Below are 16,806 nucleotides of genomic sequence, written 5' to 3'. Positions count from 1 at the left end.
ATGTTACATAGTTACATAGTTAGTACGGTCGAAAAAAGACATATGTCCATCACGTTCAACCAGGGAATTAAGGGGTAGGGGTGTGGCGCGATATTGGGGAAGGGATGAGATTTTATATTTCTTCATAAGCATTAATCTTATTTTGTCAATTAGGAACATTCAGCACCCACCCGCTATCAAGGCAGCTGCCTATCATGTCATGCCCTACCTGCACAGGTGTGCTGGCTACTCAAATGATCCAATTAAGGAGGCCATTTAGTCAGCAGCAGCAGAAGTCCTGTGCCTGGACGCTCCAACAGGGGCCAGACACAAGCAGAAGCAGAAGCAGCAGAAGCAGCAGCAGCACCACCTTTTGTTTTTTGGCTGCAGCAGCAGCAAGGCCCACAGGGCTGGCTAGCTGGCTAGCCAGCAAGCAGGTAGCAATGAAAGTAGGAATCTTTCTTTTTAACCCTGTAAGGGGGTGGTGCACTGTACCCGAAGATACTGCCATATCGGGTCAATGCATAGGGCGACGGAAGCAAGCTTCGAAATCGGCCCCCGTTCTCAAAAATCCATTTAATATATGGTCCCCAGATAGGGGACGTATCAGATATTAAACTGATAAGAACAGATACTACACTTGATCTTAGCCAAAAGGCCGAGAAGCGATAACCGTGAAAGGGGCGGGCCCAACAAGGTCCCCTTCATGGGCACTATCACTGCTTGCTGTCAGGGAGGCTGCCAGACAATTTTCCATGCACACTCTGGGCTGGGGGGCAGTCAACCACCAGTACACACAGCAGAACCTAAACCCATACCATTATTGCTAAGCAGCAAGACAGGGGCCCATTGCACTCCCACGGGGCCTTTTTAAATGCAATCCATAACCCGGATTTGCCAGGAACCCTTCTTACTCCTCCTACTTGCATGTGACACTGGGCTTAGGATCTGCATAGGAAACACACACACAAGCACACACCTACCTTTGTTGCCTGCAGATGCCTCCTTGGCTGTCCCCAAACGGTATCAAACCAACACCCACGGGAAGCTGTAAGCATAGAGGACATGCCTGCACCCCATTGGACTTACCTGTGTGGGTTAAATCCGGGTTATTTGACAACCTATGGCGGTGATGGTTCTGCTCAGGCAGAGCAGTGCTGATGCTCCTCATAAAGCTGTCGCTGCTGTGAAGGTTCTAGGTGACATCACAAATCCCTTTGGTTACATACACAACAAAGCTGGGTTGTTGTTGTTTACACTCTGCAAGGCCTGTGGAAGTGAGTGACATCATAGCACTGTAGTTCTGAGGGTTCAAGATGGATGCAACAATCTCCTGTTGCTTCTATGAAGGCCGTAATAGACGACATCACCAAACAGCTCCATAGTCACATACACAGCAAAGGAGAGATGTTGTTTACACCTAGTGATGTCAGTGGTATTGAGTGACATCACAGCACAGTGCTAAGGCTCCTGGGCCTGGACACAGCAGCGGCTGCAATATCTCAACGGAGAATACGTTTATATCTATGTGTGTGTGTGCGCATATATATATATATATATATATATATATATATATATATATATATATATTTCTCCGCCGAAATCACTTTTAAACCCATTTCCACCTTTTTTTCCCTTCTCTTCCTCTTACTTTTTTTTCACGTTTTTTTACGTTTTTCTCCTTTTCGCCTCTTTTCTGGGCGTATTATTCTTCTTTTTCTTCTTTTTTTTCGTCTAATGCATACCCCATCAGTGCAGCAATGCTTATTCAATACCGCCAGCAGATGGAGACACTGGGGGATAATTTTCTAAGGATTTATACTGATTTTTCCTGTCTGAATTTGTCGCACAGAAAGTTGCAGGCCAAATATGTGTGACATTTCTGCGACTTTAGCTTCTAGAGCATTTTTACAACATTATACATAGGTGCTGAATACATAAAAAGCGACTGTTCAGCGACAGACAAGTCGCATCGGCTGAAAGTAGGCCAGAATGTCAGTCCATGTTGGAGCAGGTTTAGATACAGTCTAAAGCATAGATCTCAAAGTCTGTGCACAGAATTTAGCAAGGGCCTCGCACCTTCTGATGCATCAGGTAGGTGCACAATAGCATAGCCTAACCCTCTGTACTTTGGTCTATATTGATGCGGGACATAGACAGCCAGCTGATGACCAATCCATTAGTGCAATGGATGGCTGGAAGCATTTGTCTTTGCCTTTGCAATACCACAGAAGCAATGCATGGTCAATGTACAGCAATGACACACCTGTGTGAACAGCCAGGAGACCCCCCCCCCCCCCATGTTATGTTACATAGTTACATAGTTAGTACGGTCGAAAAAAGACATATGTCCATCACGTTCAACCAGGGAATTAAGGGGTAGGGGTGTGGCGCGATATTGGGGAAGGGATGAGATTTTATATTTCTTCATAAGCATTAATCTTATTTTGTCAATTAGGAACATTCAGCACCCACCCGCTCCCACCCGCTATCAAGGCAGCTGCCTATCATGTCATGCCCTACCTGCACAGGTGTGCTGGCTACTCAAATGATCCAATTAAGGAGGCCATTTAGTCAGCAGCAGCAGAAGTCCTGTGCCTGGACGCTCCAACAGGGGCCAGACACAAGCAGAAGCAGAAGCAGCAGAAGCAGCAGCAGCACCACCTTTTGTTTTTTGGCTGCAGCAGCAGCAAGGCCCACAGGGCTGGCTAGCTGGCTAGCCAGCAAGCAGGTAGCAATGAAAGTAGGAATCTTTCTTTTTAACCCTGTAAGGGGGTGGTGCACTGTACCCGAAGATACTGCCATATCGGGTCAATGCATAGGGCGACGGAAGCAAGCTTCGAAATCGGCCCCCGTTCTCAAAAATCCATTTAATATATGGTCCCCAGATAGGGGACGTATCAGATATTAAACTGATAAGAACAGATACTACACTTGATCTTAGCCAAAAGGCCGAGAAGCGATAACCGTGAAAGGGGCGGGCCCAACAAGGTCCCCTTCATGGGCACTATCACTGCTTGCTGTCAGGGAGGCTGCCAGACAATTTTCCATGCACACTCTGGGCTGGGGGGCAGTCAACCACCAGTACACACAGCAGAACCTAAACCCATACCATTATTGCTAAGCAGCAAGACAGGGGCCCATTGCACTCCCACGGGGCCTTTTTAAATGCAATCCATAACCCGGATTTGCCAGGAACCCTTCTTACTCCTCCTACTTGCATGTGACACTGGGCTTAGGATCTGCATAGGAAACACACACACAAGCACACACCTACCTTTGTTGCCTGCAGATGCCTCCTTGGCTGTCCCCAAACGGTATCAAACCAACACCCACGGGAAGCTGTAAGCATAGAGGACATGCCTGCACCCCATTGGACTTACCTGTGTGGGTTAAATCCGGGTTATTTGACAACCTATGGCGGTGATGGTTCTGCTCAGGCAGAGCAGTGCTGATGCTCCTCATAAAGCTGTCGCTGCTGTGAAGGTTCTAGGTGACATCACAAATCCCTTTGGTTACATACACAACAAAGCTGGGTTGTTGTTGTTTACACTCTGCAAGGCCTGTGGAAGTGAGTGACATCATAGCACTGTAGTTCTGAGGGTTCAAGATGGATGCAACAATCTCCTGTTGCTTCTATGAAGGCCGTAATAGACGACATCACCAAACAGCTCCATAGTCACATACACAGCAAAGGAGAGATGTTGTTTACACCTAGTGATGTCAGTGGTATTGAGTGACATCACAGCACAGTGCTAAGGCTCCTGGGCCTGGACACAGCAGCGGCTGCAATATCTCAACGGAGAATACGTTTATATCTATGTGTGTGTGTGCGCATATATATATATATATATATATATATATATATATATATATATATATATATATATTTCTCCGCCGAAATCACTTTTAAACCCATTTCCACCTTTTTTTCCCTTCTCTTCCTCTTACTTTTTTTTCACGTTTTTTTACGTTTTTCTCCTTTTCGCCTCTTTTCTGGGCGTATTATTCTTCTTTTTCTTCTTTTTTTTCGTCTAATGCATACCCCATCAGTGCAGCAATGCTTATTCAATACCGCCAGCAGATGGAGACACTGGGGGATAATTTTCTAAGGATTTATACTGATTTTTCCTGTCTGAATTTGTCGCACAGAAAGTTGCAGGCCAAATATGTGTGACATTTCTGCGACTTTAGCTTCTAGAGCATTTTTACAACATTATACATAGGTGCTGAATACATAAAAAGCGACTGTTCAGCGACAGACAAGTCGCATCGGCTGAAAGTAGGCCAGAATGTCAGTCCATGTTGGAGCAGGTTTAGATACAGTCTAAAGCATAGATCTCAAAGTCTGTGCACAGAATTTAGCAAGGGCCTCGCACCTTCTGATGCATCAGGTAGGTGCACAATAGCATAGCCTAACCCTCTGTACTTTGGTCTATATTGATGCGGGACATAGACAGCCAGCTGATGACCAATCCATTAGTGCAATGGATGGCTGGAAGCATTTGTCTTTGCCTTTGCAATACCACAGAAGCAATGCATGGTCAATGTACAGCAATGACACACCTGTGTGAACAGCCAGGAGACCCCCCCCCCCATGTTATGTTACATAGTTACATAGTTAGTACGGTCGAAAAAAGACATATGTCCATCACGTTCAACCAGGGAATTAAGGGGTAGGGGTGTGGCGCGATATTGGGGAAGGGATGAGATTTTATATTTCTTCATAAGCATTAATCTTATTTTGTCAATTAGGAACATTCAGCACCCACCCGCTATCAAGGCAGCTGCCTATCATGTCATGCCCTACCTGCACAGGTGTGCTGGCTACTCAAATGATCCAATTAAGGAGGCCATTTAGTCAGCAGCAGCAGAAGTCCTGTGCCTGGACGCTCCAACAGGGGCCAGACACAAGCAGAAGCAGAAGCAGCAGAAGCAGCAGCAGCACCACCTTTTGTTTTTTGGCTGCAGCAGCAGCAAGGCCCACAGGGCTGGCTAGCTGGCTAGCCAGCAAGCAGGTAGCAATGAAAGTAGGAATCTTTCTTTTTAACCCTGTAAGGGGGTGGTGCACTGTACCCGAAGATACTGCCATATCGGGTCAATGCATAGGGCGACGGAAGCAAGCTTCGAAATCGGCCCCCGTTCTCAAAAATCCATTTAATATATGGTCCCCAGATAGGGGACGTATCAGATATTAAACTGATAAGAACAGATACTACACTTGATCTTAGCCAAAAGGCCGAGAAGCGATAACCGTGAAAGGGGCGGGCCCAACAAGGTCCCCTTCATGGGCACTATCACTGCTTGCTGTCAGGGAGGCTGCCAGACAATTTTCCATGCACACTCTGGGCTGGGGGGCAGTCAACCACCAGTACACACAGCAGAACCTAAACCCATACCATTATTGCTAAGCAGCAAGACAGGGGCCCATTGCACTCCCACGGGGCCTTTTTAAATGCAATCCATAACCCGGATTTGCCAGGAACCCTTCTTACTCCTCCTACTTGCATGTGACACTGGGCTTAGGATCTGCATAGGAAACACACACACAAGCACACACCTACCTTTGTTGCCTGCAGATGCCTCCTTGGCTGTCCCCAAACGGTATCAAACCAACACCCACGGGAAGCTGTAAGCATAGAGGACATGCCTGCACCCCATTGGACTTACCTGTGTGGGTTAAATCCGGGTTATTTGACAACCTATGGCGGTGATGGTTCTGCTCAGGCAGAGCAGTGCTGATGCTCCTCATAAAGCTGTCGCTGCTGTGAAGGTTCTAGGTGACATCACAAATCCCTTTGGTTACATACACAACAAAGCTGGGTTGTTGTTGTTTACACTCTGCAAGGCCTGTGGAAGTGAGTGACATCATAGCACTGTAGTTCTGAGGGTTCAAGATGGATGCAACAATCTCCTGTTGCTTCTATGAAGGCCGTAATAGACGACATCACCAAACAGCTCCATAGTCACATACACAGCAAAGGAGAGATGTTGTTTACACCTAGTGATGTCAGTGGTATTGAGTGACATCACAGCACAGTGCTAAGGCTCCTGGGCCTGGACACAGCAGCGGCTGCAATATCTCAACGGAGAATACGTTTATATCTATGTGTGTGTGTGCGCATATATATATATATATATATATATATATATATATATATTTCTCCGCCGAAATCACTTTTAAACCCATTTCCACCTTTTTTTCCCTTCTCTTCCTCTTACTTTTTTTTCACGTTTTTTTACGTTTTTCTCCTTTTCGCCTCTTTTCTGGGCGTATTATTCTTCTTTTTCTTCTTTTTTTTCGTCTAATGCATACCCCATCAGTGCAGCAATGCTTATTCAATACCGCCAGCAGATGGAGACACTGGGGGATAATTTTCTAAGGATTTATACTGATTTTTCCTGTCTGAATTTGTCGCACAGAAAGTTGCAGGCCAAATATGTGTGACATTTCTGCGACTTTAGCTTCTAGAGCATTTTTACAACATTATACATAGGTGCTGAATACATAAAAAGCGACTGTTCAGCGACAGACAAGTCGCATCGGCTGAAAGTAGGCCAGAATGTCAGTCCATGTTGGAGCAGGTTTAGATACAGTCTAAAGCATAGATCTCAAAGTCTGTGCACAGAATTTAGCAAGGGCCTCGCACCTTCTGATGCATCAGGTAGGTGCACAATAGCATAGCCTAACCCTCTGTACTTTGGTCTATATTGATGCGGGACATAGACAGCCAGCTGATGACCAATCCATTAGTGCAATGGATGGCTGGAAGCATTTGTCTTTGCCTTTGCAATACCACAGAAGCAATGCATGGTCAATGTACAGCAATGACACACCTGTGTGAACAGCCAGGAGACCCCCCCCCCCCATGTTATGTTACATAGTTACATAGTTAGTACGGTCGAAAAAAGACATATGTCCATCACGTTCAACCAGGGAATTAAGGGGTAGGGGTGTGGCGCGATATTGGGGAAGGGATGAGATTTTATATTTCTTCATAAGCATTAATCTTATTTTGTCAATTAGGAACATTCAGCACCCACCCGCTATCAAGGCAGCTGCCTATCATGTCATGCCCTACCTGCACAGGTGTGCTGGCTACTCAAATGATCCAATTAAGGAGGCCATTTAGTCAGCAGCAGCAGAAGTCCTGTGCCTGGACGCTCCAACAGGGGCCAGACACAAGCAGAAGCAGAAGCAGCAGAAGCAGCAGCAGCACCACCTTTTGTTTTTTGGCTGCAGCAGCAGCAAGGCCCACAGGGCTGGCTAGCTGGCTAGCCAGCAAGCAGGTAGCAATGAAAGTAGGAATCTTTCTTTTTAACCCTGTAAGGGGGTGGTGCACTGTACCCGAAGATACTGCCATATCGGGTCAATGCATAGGGCGACGGAAGCAAGCTTCGAAATCGGCCCCCGTTCTCAAAAATCCATTTAATATATGGTCCCCAGATAGGGGACGTATCAGATATTAAACTGATAAGAACAGATACTACACTTGATCTTAGCCAAAAGGCCGAGAAGCGATAACCGTGAAAGGGGCGGGCCCAACAAGGTCCCCTTCATGGGCACTATCACTGCTTGCTGTCAGGGAGGCTGCCAGACAATTTTCCATGCACACTCTGGGCTGGGGGGCAGTCAACCACCAGTACACACAGCAGAACCTAAACCCATACCATTATTGCTAAGCAGCAAGACAGGGGCCCATTGCACTCCCACGGGGCCTTTTTAAATGCAATCCATAACCCGGATTTGCCAGGAACCCTTCTTACTCCTCCTACTTGCATGTGACACTGGGCTTAGGATCTGCATAGGAAACACACACACAAGCACACACCTACCTTTGTTGCCTGCAGATGCCTCCTTGGCTGTCCCCAAACGGTATCAAACCAACACCCACGGGAAGCTGTAAGCATAGAGGACATGCCTGCACCCCATTGGACTTACCTGTGTGGGTTAAATCCGGGTTATTTGACAACCTATGGCGGTGATGGTTCTGCTCAGGCAGAGCAGTGCTGATGCTCCTCATAAAGCTGTCGCTGCTGTGAAGGTTCTAGGTGACATCACAAATCCCTTTGGTTACATACACAACAAAGCTGGGTTGTTGTTGTTTACACTCTGCAAGGCCTGTGGAAGTGAGTGACATCATAGCACTGTAGTTCTGAGGGTTCTAGATGGATGCAACAATCTCCTGTTGCTTCTATGAAGGCCGTAATAGACGACATCACCAAACAGCTCCATAGTCACATACACAGCAAAGGAGAGATGTTGTTTACACCTAGTGATGTCAGTGGTATTGAGTGACATCACAGCACAGTGCTAAGGCTCCTGGGCCTGGACACAGCAGCGGCTGCAATATCTCAACGGAGAATACGTTTATATCTATGTGTGTGTGTGCGCATATATATATATATATATATATATATATATATATATATTTCTCCGCCGAAATCACTTTTAAACCCATTTCCACCTTTTTTTCCCTTCTCTTCCTCTTACTTTTTTTTCACGTTTTTTTACGTTTTTCTCCTTTTCGCCTCTTTTCTGGGCGTATTATTCTTCTTTTTCTTCTTTTTTTTCGTCTAATGCATACCCCATCAGTGCAGCAATGCTTATTCAATACCGCCAGCAGATGGAGACACTGGGGGATAATTTTCTAAGGATTTATACTGATTTTTCCTGTCTGAATTTGTCGCACAGAAAGTTGCAGGCCAAATATGTGTGACATTTCTGCGACTTTAGCTTCTAGAGCATTTTTACAACATTATACATAGGTGCTGAATACATAAAAAGCGACTGTTCAGCGACAGACAAGTCGCATCGGCTGAAAGTAGGCCAGAATGTCAGTCCATGTTGGAGCAGGTTTAGATACAGTCTAAAGCATAGATCTCAAAGTCTGTGCACAGAATTTAGCAAGGGCCTCGCACCTTCTGATGCATCAGGTAGGTGCACAATAGCATAGCCTAACCCTCTGTACTTTGGTCTATATTGATGCGGGACATAGACAGCCAGCTGATGACCAATCCATTAGTGCAATGGATGGCTGGAAGCATTTGTCTTTGCCTTTGCAATACCACAGAAGCAATGCATGGTCAATGTACAGCAATGACACACCTGTGTGAACAGCCAGGAGACCCCCCCCCCCATGTTATGTTACATAGTTACATAGTTAGTACGGTCGAAAAAAGACATATGTCCATCACGTTCAACCAGGGAATTAAGGGGTAGGGGTGTGGCGCGATATTGGGGAAGGGATGAGATTTTATATTTCTTCATAAGCATTAATCTTATTTTGTCAATTAGGAACATTCAGCACCCACCCGCTATCAAGGCAGCTGCCTATCATGTCATGCCCTACCTGCACAGGTGTGCTGGCTACTCAAATGATCCAATTAAGGAGGCCATTTAGTCAGCAGCAGCAGAAGTCCTGTGCCTGGACGCTCCAACAGGGGCCAGACACAAGCAGAAGCAGCAGCAGCACAAGCAGCAGCAGCACCACCTTTTGTTTTTTGGCTGCAGCAGCAGCAAGGCCCACAGGGCTGGCTAGCTGGCTAGCCAGCAAGCAGGTAGCAATGAAAGTAGGAATCTTTCTTTTTAACCCTGTAAGGGGGTGGTGCACTGTACCCGAAGATACTGCCATATCGGGTCAATGCATAGGGCGACGGAAGCAAGCTTCGAAATCGGCCCCCGTTCTCAAAAATCCATTTAATATATGGTCCCCAGATAGGGGACGTATCAGATATTAAACTGATAAGAACAGATACTACACTTGATCTTAGCCAAAAGGCCGAGAAGCGATAACCGTGAAAGGGGCGGGCCCAACAAGGTCCCCTTCATGGGCACTATCACTGCTTGCTGTCAGGGAGGCTGCCAGACAATTTTCCATGCACACTCTGGGCTGGGGGGCAGTCAACCACCAGTACACACAGCAGAACCTAAACCCATACCATTATTGCTAAGCAGCAAGACAGGGGCCCATTGCACTCCCACGGGGCCTTTTTAAATGCAATCCATAACCCGGATTTGCCAGGAACCCTTCTTACTCCTCCTACTTGCATGTGACACTGGGCTTAGGATCTGCATAGGAAACACACACACAAGCACACACCTACCTTTGTTGCCTGCAGATGCCTCCTTGGCTGTCCCCAAACGGTATCAAACCAACACCCACGGGAAGCTGTAAGCATAGAGGACATGCCTGCACCCCATTGGACTTACCTGTGTGGGTTAAATCCGGGTTATTTGACAACCTATGGCGGTGATGGTTCTGCTCAGGCAGAGCAGTGCTGATGCTCCTCATAAAGCTGTCGCTGCTGTGAAGGTTCTAGGTGACATCACAAATCCCTTTGGTTACATACACAACAAAGCTGGGTTGTTGTTGTTTACACTCTGCAAGGCCTGTGGAAGTGAGTGACATCATAGCACTGTAGTTCTGAGGGTTCAAGATGGATGCAACAATCTCCTGTTGCTTCTATGAAGGCCGTAATAGACGACATCACCAAACAGCTCCATAGTCACATACACAGCAAAGGAGAGATGTTGTTTACACCTAGTGATGTCAGTGGTATTGAGTGACATCACAGCACAGTGCTAAGGCTCCTGGGCCTGGACACAGCAGCGGCTGCAATATCTCAACGGAGAATACGTTTATATCTATGTGTGTGTGTGCGCATATATATATATATATATATATATATATATATATATATATATATATATATATTTCTCCGCCGAAATCACTTTTAAACCCATTTCCACCTTTTTTTCCCTTCTCTTCCTCTTACTTTTTTTTCACGTTTTTTTACGTTTTTCTCCTTTTCGCCTCTTTTCTGGGCGTATTATTCTTCTTTTTCTTCTTTTTTTTCGTCTAATGCATACCCCATCAGTGCAGCAATGCTTATTCAATACCGCCAGCAGATGGAGACACTGGGGGATAATTTTCTAAGGATTTATACTGATTTTTCCTGTCTGAATTTGTCGCACAGAAAGTTGCAGGCCAAATATGTGTGACATTTCTGCGACTTTAGCTTCTAGAGCATTTTTACAACATTATACATAGGTGCTGAATACATAAAAAGCGACTGTTCAGCGACAGACAAGTCGCATCGGCTGAAAGTAGGCCAGAATGTCAGTCCATGTTGGAGCAGGTTTAGATACAGTCTAAAGCATAGATCTCAAAGTCTGTGCACAGAATTTAGCAAGGGCCTCGCACCTTCTGATGCATCAGGTAGGTGCACAATAGCATAGCCTAACCCTCTGTACTTTGGTCTATATTGATGCGGGACATAGACAGCCAGCTGATGACCAATCCATTAGTGCAATGGATGGCTGGAAGCATTTGTCTTTGCCTTTGCAATACCACAGAAGCAATGCATGGTCAATGTACAGCAATGACACACCTGTGTGAACAGCCAGGAGACCCCCCCCCCCATGTTATGTTACATAGTTACATAGTTAGTACGGTCGAAAAAAGACATATGTCCATCACGTTCAACCAGGGAATTAAGGGGTAGGGGTGTGGCGCGATATTGGGGAAGGGATGAGATTTTATATTTCTTCATAAGCATTAATCTTATTTTGTCAATTAGGAACATTCAGCACCCACCCGCTATCAAGGCAGCTGCCTATCATGTCATGCCCTACCTGCACAGGTGTGCTGGCTACTCAAATGATCCAATTAAGGAGGCCATTTAGTCAGCAGCAGCAGAAGTCCTGTGCCTGGACGCTCCAACAGGGGCCAGACACAAGCAGAAGCAGCAGAAGCAGCAGCAGCACCACCTTTTGTTTTTTGGCTGCAGCAGCAGCAAGGCCCACAGGGCTGGCTAGCTGGCTAGCCAGCAAGCAGGTAGCAATGAAAGTAGGAATCTTTCTTTTTAACCCTGTAAGGGGGTGGTGCACTGTACCCGAAGATACTGCCATATCGGGTCAATGCATAGGGCGACGGAAGCAAGCTTCGAAATCGGCCCCCGTTCTCAAAAATCCATTTAATATATGGTCCCCAGATAGGGGACGTATCAGATATTAAACTGATAAGAACAGATACTACACTTGATCTTAGCCAAAAGGCCGAGAAGCGATAACCGTGAAAGGGGCGGGCCCAACAAGGTCCCCTTCATGGGCACTATCACTGCTTGCTGTCAGGGAGGCTGCCAGACAATTTTCCATGCACACTCTGGGCTGGGGGGCAGTCAACCACCAGTACACACAGCAGAACCTAAACCCATACCATTATTGCTAAGCAGCAAGACAGGGGCCCATTGCACTCCCACGGGGCCTTTTTAAATGCAATCCATAACCCGGATTTGCCAGGAACCCTTCTTACTCCTCCTACTTGCATGTGACACTGGGCTTAGGATCTGCATAGGAAACACACACACAAGCACACACCTACCTTTGTTGCCTGCAGATGCCTCCTTGGCTGTCCCCAAACGGTATCAAACCAACACCCACGGGAAGCTGTAAGCATAGAGGACATGCCTGCACCCCATTGGACTTACCTGTGTGGGTTAAATCCGGGTTATTTGACAACCTATGGCGGTGATGGTTCTGCTCAGGCAGAGCAGTGCTGATGCTCCTCATAAAGCTGTCGCTGCTGTGAAGGTTCTAGGTGACATCACAAATCCCTTTGGTTACATACACAACAAAGCTGGGTTGTTGTTGTTTACACTCTGCAAGGCCTGTGGAAGTGAGTGACATCATAGCACTGTAGTTCTGAGGGTTCAAGATGGATGCAACAATCTCCTGTTGCTTCTATGAAGGCCGTAATAGACGACATCACCAAACAGCTCCATAGTCACATACACAGCAAAGGAGAGATGTTGTTTACACCTAGTGATGTCAGTGGTATTGAGTGACATCACAGCACAGTGCTAAGGCTCCTGGGCCTGGACACAGCAGCGGCTGCAATATCTCAACGGAGAATACGTTTATATCTATGTGTGTGTGTGCGCATATATATATATATATATATATATATATATATATATATATATATATATATATTTCTCCGCCGAAATCACTTTTAAACCCATTTCCACCTTTTTTTCCCTTCTCTTCCTCTTACTTTTTTTTCACGTTTTTTTACGTTTTTCTCCTTTTCGCCTCTTTTCTGGGCGTATTATTCTTCTTTTTCTTCTTTTTTTTCGTCTAATGCATACCCCATCAGTGCAGCAATGCTTATTCAATACCGCCAGCAGATGGAGACACTGGGGGATAATTTTCTAAGGATTTATACTGATTTTTCCTGTCTGAATTTGTCGCACAGAAAGTTGCAGGCCAAATATGTGTGACATTTCTGCGACTTTAGCTTCTAGAGCATTTTTACAACATTATACATAGGTGCTGAATACATAAAAAGCGACTGTTCAGCGACAGACAAGTCGCATCGGCTGAAAGTAGGCCAGAATGTCAGTCCATGTTGGAGCAGGTTTAGATACAGTCTAAAGCATAGATCTCAAAGTCTGTGCACAGAATTTAGCAAGGGCCTCGCACCTTCTGATGCATCAGGTAGGTGCACAATAGCATAGCCTAACCCTCTGTACTTTGGTCTATATTGATGCGGGACATAGACAGCCAGCTGATGACCAATCCATTAGTGCAATGGATGGCTGGAAGCATTTGTCTTTGCCTTTGCAATACCACAGAAGCAATGCATGGTCAATGTACAGCAATGACACACCTGTGTGAACAGCCAGGAGACCCCCCCCCCCATGTTATGTTACATAGTTACATAGTTAGTACGGTCGAAAAAAGACATATGTCCATCACGTTCAACCAGGGAATTAAGGGGTAGGGGTGTGGCGCGATATTGGGGAAGGGATGAGATTTTATATTTCTTCATAAGCATTAATCTTATTTTGTCAATTAGGAACATTCAGCACCCACCCGCTATCAAGGCAGCTGCCTATCATGTCATGCCCTACCTGCACAGGTGTGCTGGCTACTCAAATGATCCAATTAAGGAGGCCATTTAGTCAGCAGCAGCAGAAGTCCTGTGCCTGGACGCTCCAACAGGGGCCAGACACAAGCAGAAGCAGCAGAAGCAGCAGCAGCACCACCTTTTGTTTTTTGGCTGCAGCAGCAGCAAGGCCCACAGGGCTGGCTAGCTGGCTAGCCAGCAAGCAGGTAGCAATGAAAGTAGGAATCTTTCTTTTTAACCCTGTAAGGGGGTGGTGCACTGTACCCGAAGATACTGCCATATCGGGTCAATGCATAGGGCGACGGAAGCAAGCTTCGAAATCGGCCCCCGTTCTCAAAAATCCATTTAATATATGGTCCCCAGATAGGGGACGTATCAGATATTAAACTGATAAGAACAGATACTACACTTGATCTTAGCCAAAAGGCCGAGAAGCGATAACCGTGAAAGGGGCGGGCCCAACAAGGTCCCCTTCATGGGCACTATCACTGCTTGCTGTCAGGGAGGCTGCCAGACAATTTTCCATGCACACTCTGGGCTGGGGGGCAGTCAACCACCAGTACACACAGCAGAACCTAAACCCATACCATTATTGCTAAGCAGCAAGACAGGGGCCCATTGCACTCCCACGGGGCCTTTTTAAATGCAATCCATAACCCGGATTTGCCAGGAACCCTTCTTACTCCTCCTACTTGCATGTGACACTGGGCTTAGGATCTGCATAGGAAACACACACACAAGCACACACCTACCTTTGTTGCCTGCAGATGCCTCCTTGGCTGTCCCCAAACGGTATCAAACCAACACCCACGGGAAGCTGTAAGCATAGAGGACATGCCTGCACCCCATTGGACTTACCTGTGTGGGTTAAATCCGGGTTATTTGACAACCTATGGCGGTGATGGTTCTGCTCAGGCAGAGCAGTGCTGATGCTCCTCATAAAGCTGTCGCTGCTGTGAAGGTTCTAGGTGACATCACAAATCCCTTTGGTTACATACACAACAAAGCTGGGTTGTTGTTGTTTACACTCTGCAAGGCCTGTGGAAGTGAGTGACATCATAGCACTGTAGTTCTGAGGGTTCAAGATGGATGCAACAATCTCCTGTTGCTTCTATGAAGGCCGTAATAGACGACATCACCAAACAGCTCCATAGTCACATACACAGCAAAGGAGAGATGTTGTTTACACCTAGTGATGTCAGTGGTATTGAGTGACATCACAGCACAGTGCTAAGGCTCCTGGGCCTGGACACAGCAGCGGCTGCAATATCTCAACGGAGAATACGTTTATATCTATGTGTGTGTGTGCGCATATATATATATATATATATATATATATATATATATATATATTTCTCCGCCGAAATCACTTTTAAACCCATTTCCACCTTTTTTTCCCTTCTCTTCCTCTTACTTTTTTTTCACGTTTTTTTACGTTTTTCTCCTTTTCGCCTCTTTTCTGGGCGTATTATTCTTCTTTTTCTTCTTTTTTTTCGTCTAATGCATACCCCATCAGTGCAGCAATGCTTATTCAATACCGCCAGCAGATGGAGACACTGGGGGATAATTTTCTAAGGATTTATACTGATTTTTCCTGTCTGAATTTGTCGCACAGAAAGTTGCAGGCCAAATATGTGTGACATTTCTGCGACTTTAGCTTCTAGAGCATTTTTACAACATTATACATAGGTGCTGAATACATAAAAAGCGACTGTTCAGCGACAGACAAGTCGCATCGGCTGAAAGTAGGCCAGAATGTCAGTCCATGTTGGAGCAGGTTTAGATACAGTCTAAAGCATAGATCTCAAAGTCTGTGCACAGAATTTAGCAAGGGCCTCGCACCTTCTGATGCATCAGGTAGGTGCACAATAGCATAGCCTAACCCTCTGTACTTTGGTCTATATTGATGCGGGACATAGACAGCCAGCTGATGACCAATCCATTAGTGCAATGGATGGCTGGAAGCATTTGTCTTTGCCTTTGCAATACCACAGAAGCAATGCATGGTCAATGTACAGCAATGACACACCTGTGTGAACAGCCAGGAGACCCCCCCCCCCCATGTTATGTTACATAGTTACATAGTTAGTACGGTCGAAAAAAGACATATGTCCATCACGTTCAACCAGGGAATTAAGGGGTAGGGGTGTGGCGCGATATTGGGGAAGGGATGAGATTTTATATTTCTTCATAAGCATTAATCTTATTTTGTCAATTAGGAACATTCAGCACCCACCCGCTATCAAGGCAGCTGCCTATCATGTCATGCCCTACCTGCACAGGTGTGCTGGCTACTCAAATGATCCAATTAAGGAGGCCATTTAGTCAGCAGCAGCAGAAGTCCTGTGCCTGGACGCTCCAACAGGGGCCAGACACAAGCAGAAGCAGAAGCAGCAGAAGCAGCAGCAGCACCACCTTTTGTTTTTTGGCTGCAGCAGCAGCAAGGCCCACAGGGCTGGCTAGCTGGCTAGCCAGCAAGCAGGTAGCAATGAAAGTAGGAATCTTTCTTTTTAACCCTGTAAGGGGGTGGTGCACTGTACCCGAAGATACTGCCATATCGGGTCAATGCATAGGGCGACGGAAGCAAGCTTCGAAATCGGCCCCCGTTCTCAAAAATCCATTTAATATATGGTCCCCAGATAGGGGACGTATCAGATATTAAACTGATAAGAACAGATACTACACTTGATCTTAGCCAAAAGGCCGAGAAGCGATAACCGTGAAAGGGGCGGGCCCAACAAGGTCCCCTTCATGGGCACTATCACTGCTTGCTGTCAGGGAGGCTGCCAGACAATTTTCCATGCACACTCTGGGCTGGGGGGCAGTCAACCACCAGTACACACAGCAGAACCTAAACCCATACCATTATTGCTAAGCAGCAAGACAGGGGCCCATTGCACTCCCACGGGGCCTT

At 46.3% G+C, this 16,806-nt stretch overlaps 8 non-coding genes across 8 annotated transcripts; all 8 read right to left on the bottom strand.

The window, feature by feature from the left end:
* Positions 1-458: 458 nt before the first annotated feature.
* LOC130299244 (U2 spliceosomal RNA) lies at positions 459-649 on the bottom strand. The gene has a single exon (XR_008850424.1). It is a non-coding gene; the product is annotated as a U2 spliceosomal RNA (small nuclear RNA).
* Positions 650-2,752: 2,103 nt separating this feature from the next.
* On the bottom strand, positions 2,753-2,943 carry LOC130299243 (U2 spliceosomal RNA). The gene has a single exon (XR_008850423.1). It is a non-coding gene; the product is annotated as a U2 spliceosomal RNA (small nuclear RNA).
* A 2,096-nt stretch (positions 2,944-5,039) lies between these two features.
* Positions 5,040-5,230, bottom strand: LOC130299242 (U2 spliceosomal RNA). The gene has a single exon (XR_008850422.1). It is a non-coding gene; the product is annotated as a U2 spliceosomal RNA (small nuclear RNA).
* A 2,081-nt stretch (positions 5,231-7,311) lies between these two features.
* LOC130299241 (U2 spliceosomal RNA) lies at positions 7,312-7,502 on the bottom strand. The gene has a single exon (XR_008850421.1). It is a non-coding gene; the product is annotated as a U2 spliceosomal RNA (small nuclear RNA).
* Positions 7,503-9,582: 2,080 nt separating this feature from the next.
* LOC130299240 (U2 spliceosomal RNA) lies at positions 9,583-9,773 on the bottom strand. The gene has a single exon (XR_008850420.1). It is a non-coding gene; the product is annotated as a U2 spliceosomal RNA (small nuclear RNA).
* Positions 9,774-11,861: 2,088 nt separating this feature from the next.
* On the bottom strand, positions 11,862-12,052 carry LOC130299239 (U2 spliceosomal RNA). Its single transcript, XR_008850419.1, has one exon. It is a non-coding gene; the product is annotated as a U2 spliceosomal RNA (small nuclear RNA).
* Positions 12,053-14,140: 2,088 nt separating this feature from the next.
* Positions 14,141-14,331, bottom strand: LOC130299238 (U2 spliceosomal RNA). Its single transcript, XR_008850418.1, has one exon. It is a non-coding gene; the product is annotated as a U2 spliceosomal RNA (small nuclear RNA).
* Positions 14,332-16,416: 2,085 nt separating this feature from the next.
* On the bottom strand, positions 16,417-16,607 carry LOC130299237 (U2 spliceosomal RNA). The gene has a single exon (XR_008850417.1). It is a non-coding gene; the product is annotated as a U2 spliceosomal RNA (small nuclear RNA).
* Positions 16,608-16,806: the final 199 nt, after the last annotated feature.

The sequence above is a fragment of the Hyla sarda genome, unplaced genomic scaffold (genome assembly GCF_029499605.1).
Source record: "Hyla sarda isolate aHylSar1 unplaced genomic scaffold, aHylSar1.hap1 scaffold_1044, whole genome shotgun sequence".
Lineage (NCBI taxonomy): Eukaryota > Metazoa > Chordata > Amphibia > Anura > Hylidae > Hyla > Hyla sarda.
Note: the sequence above shows the minus strand (reverse complement) of the source record. Positions and strands in the feature narration are given on the sequence as shown.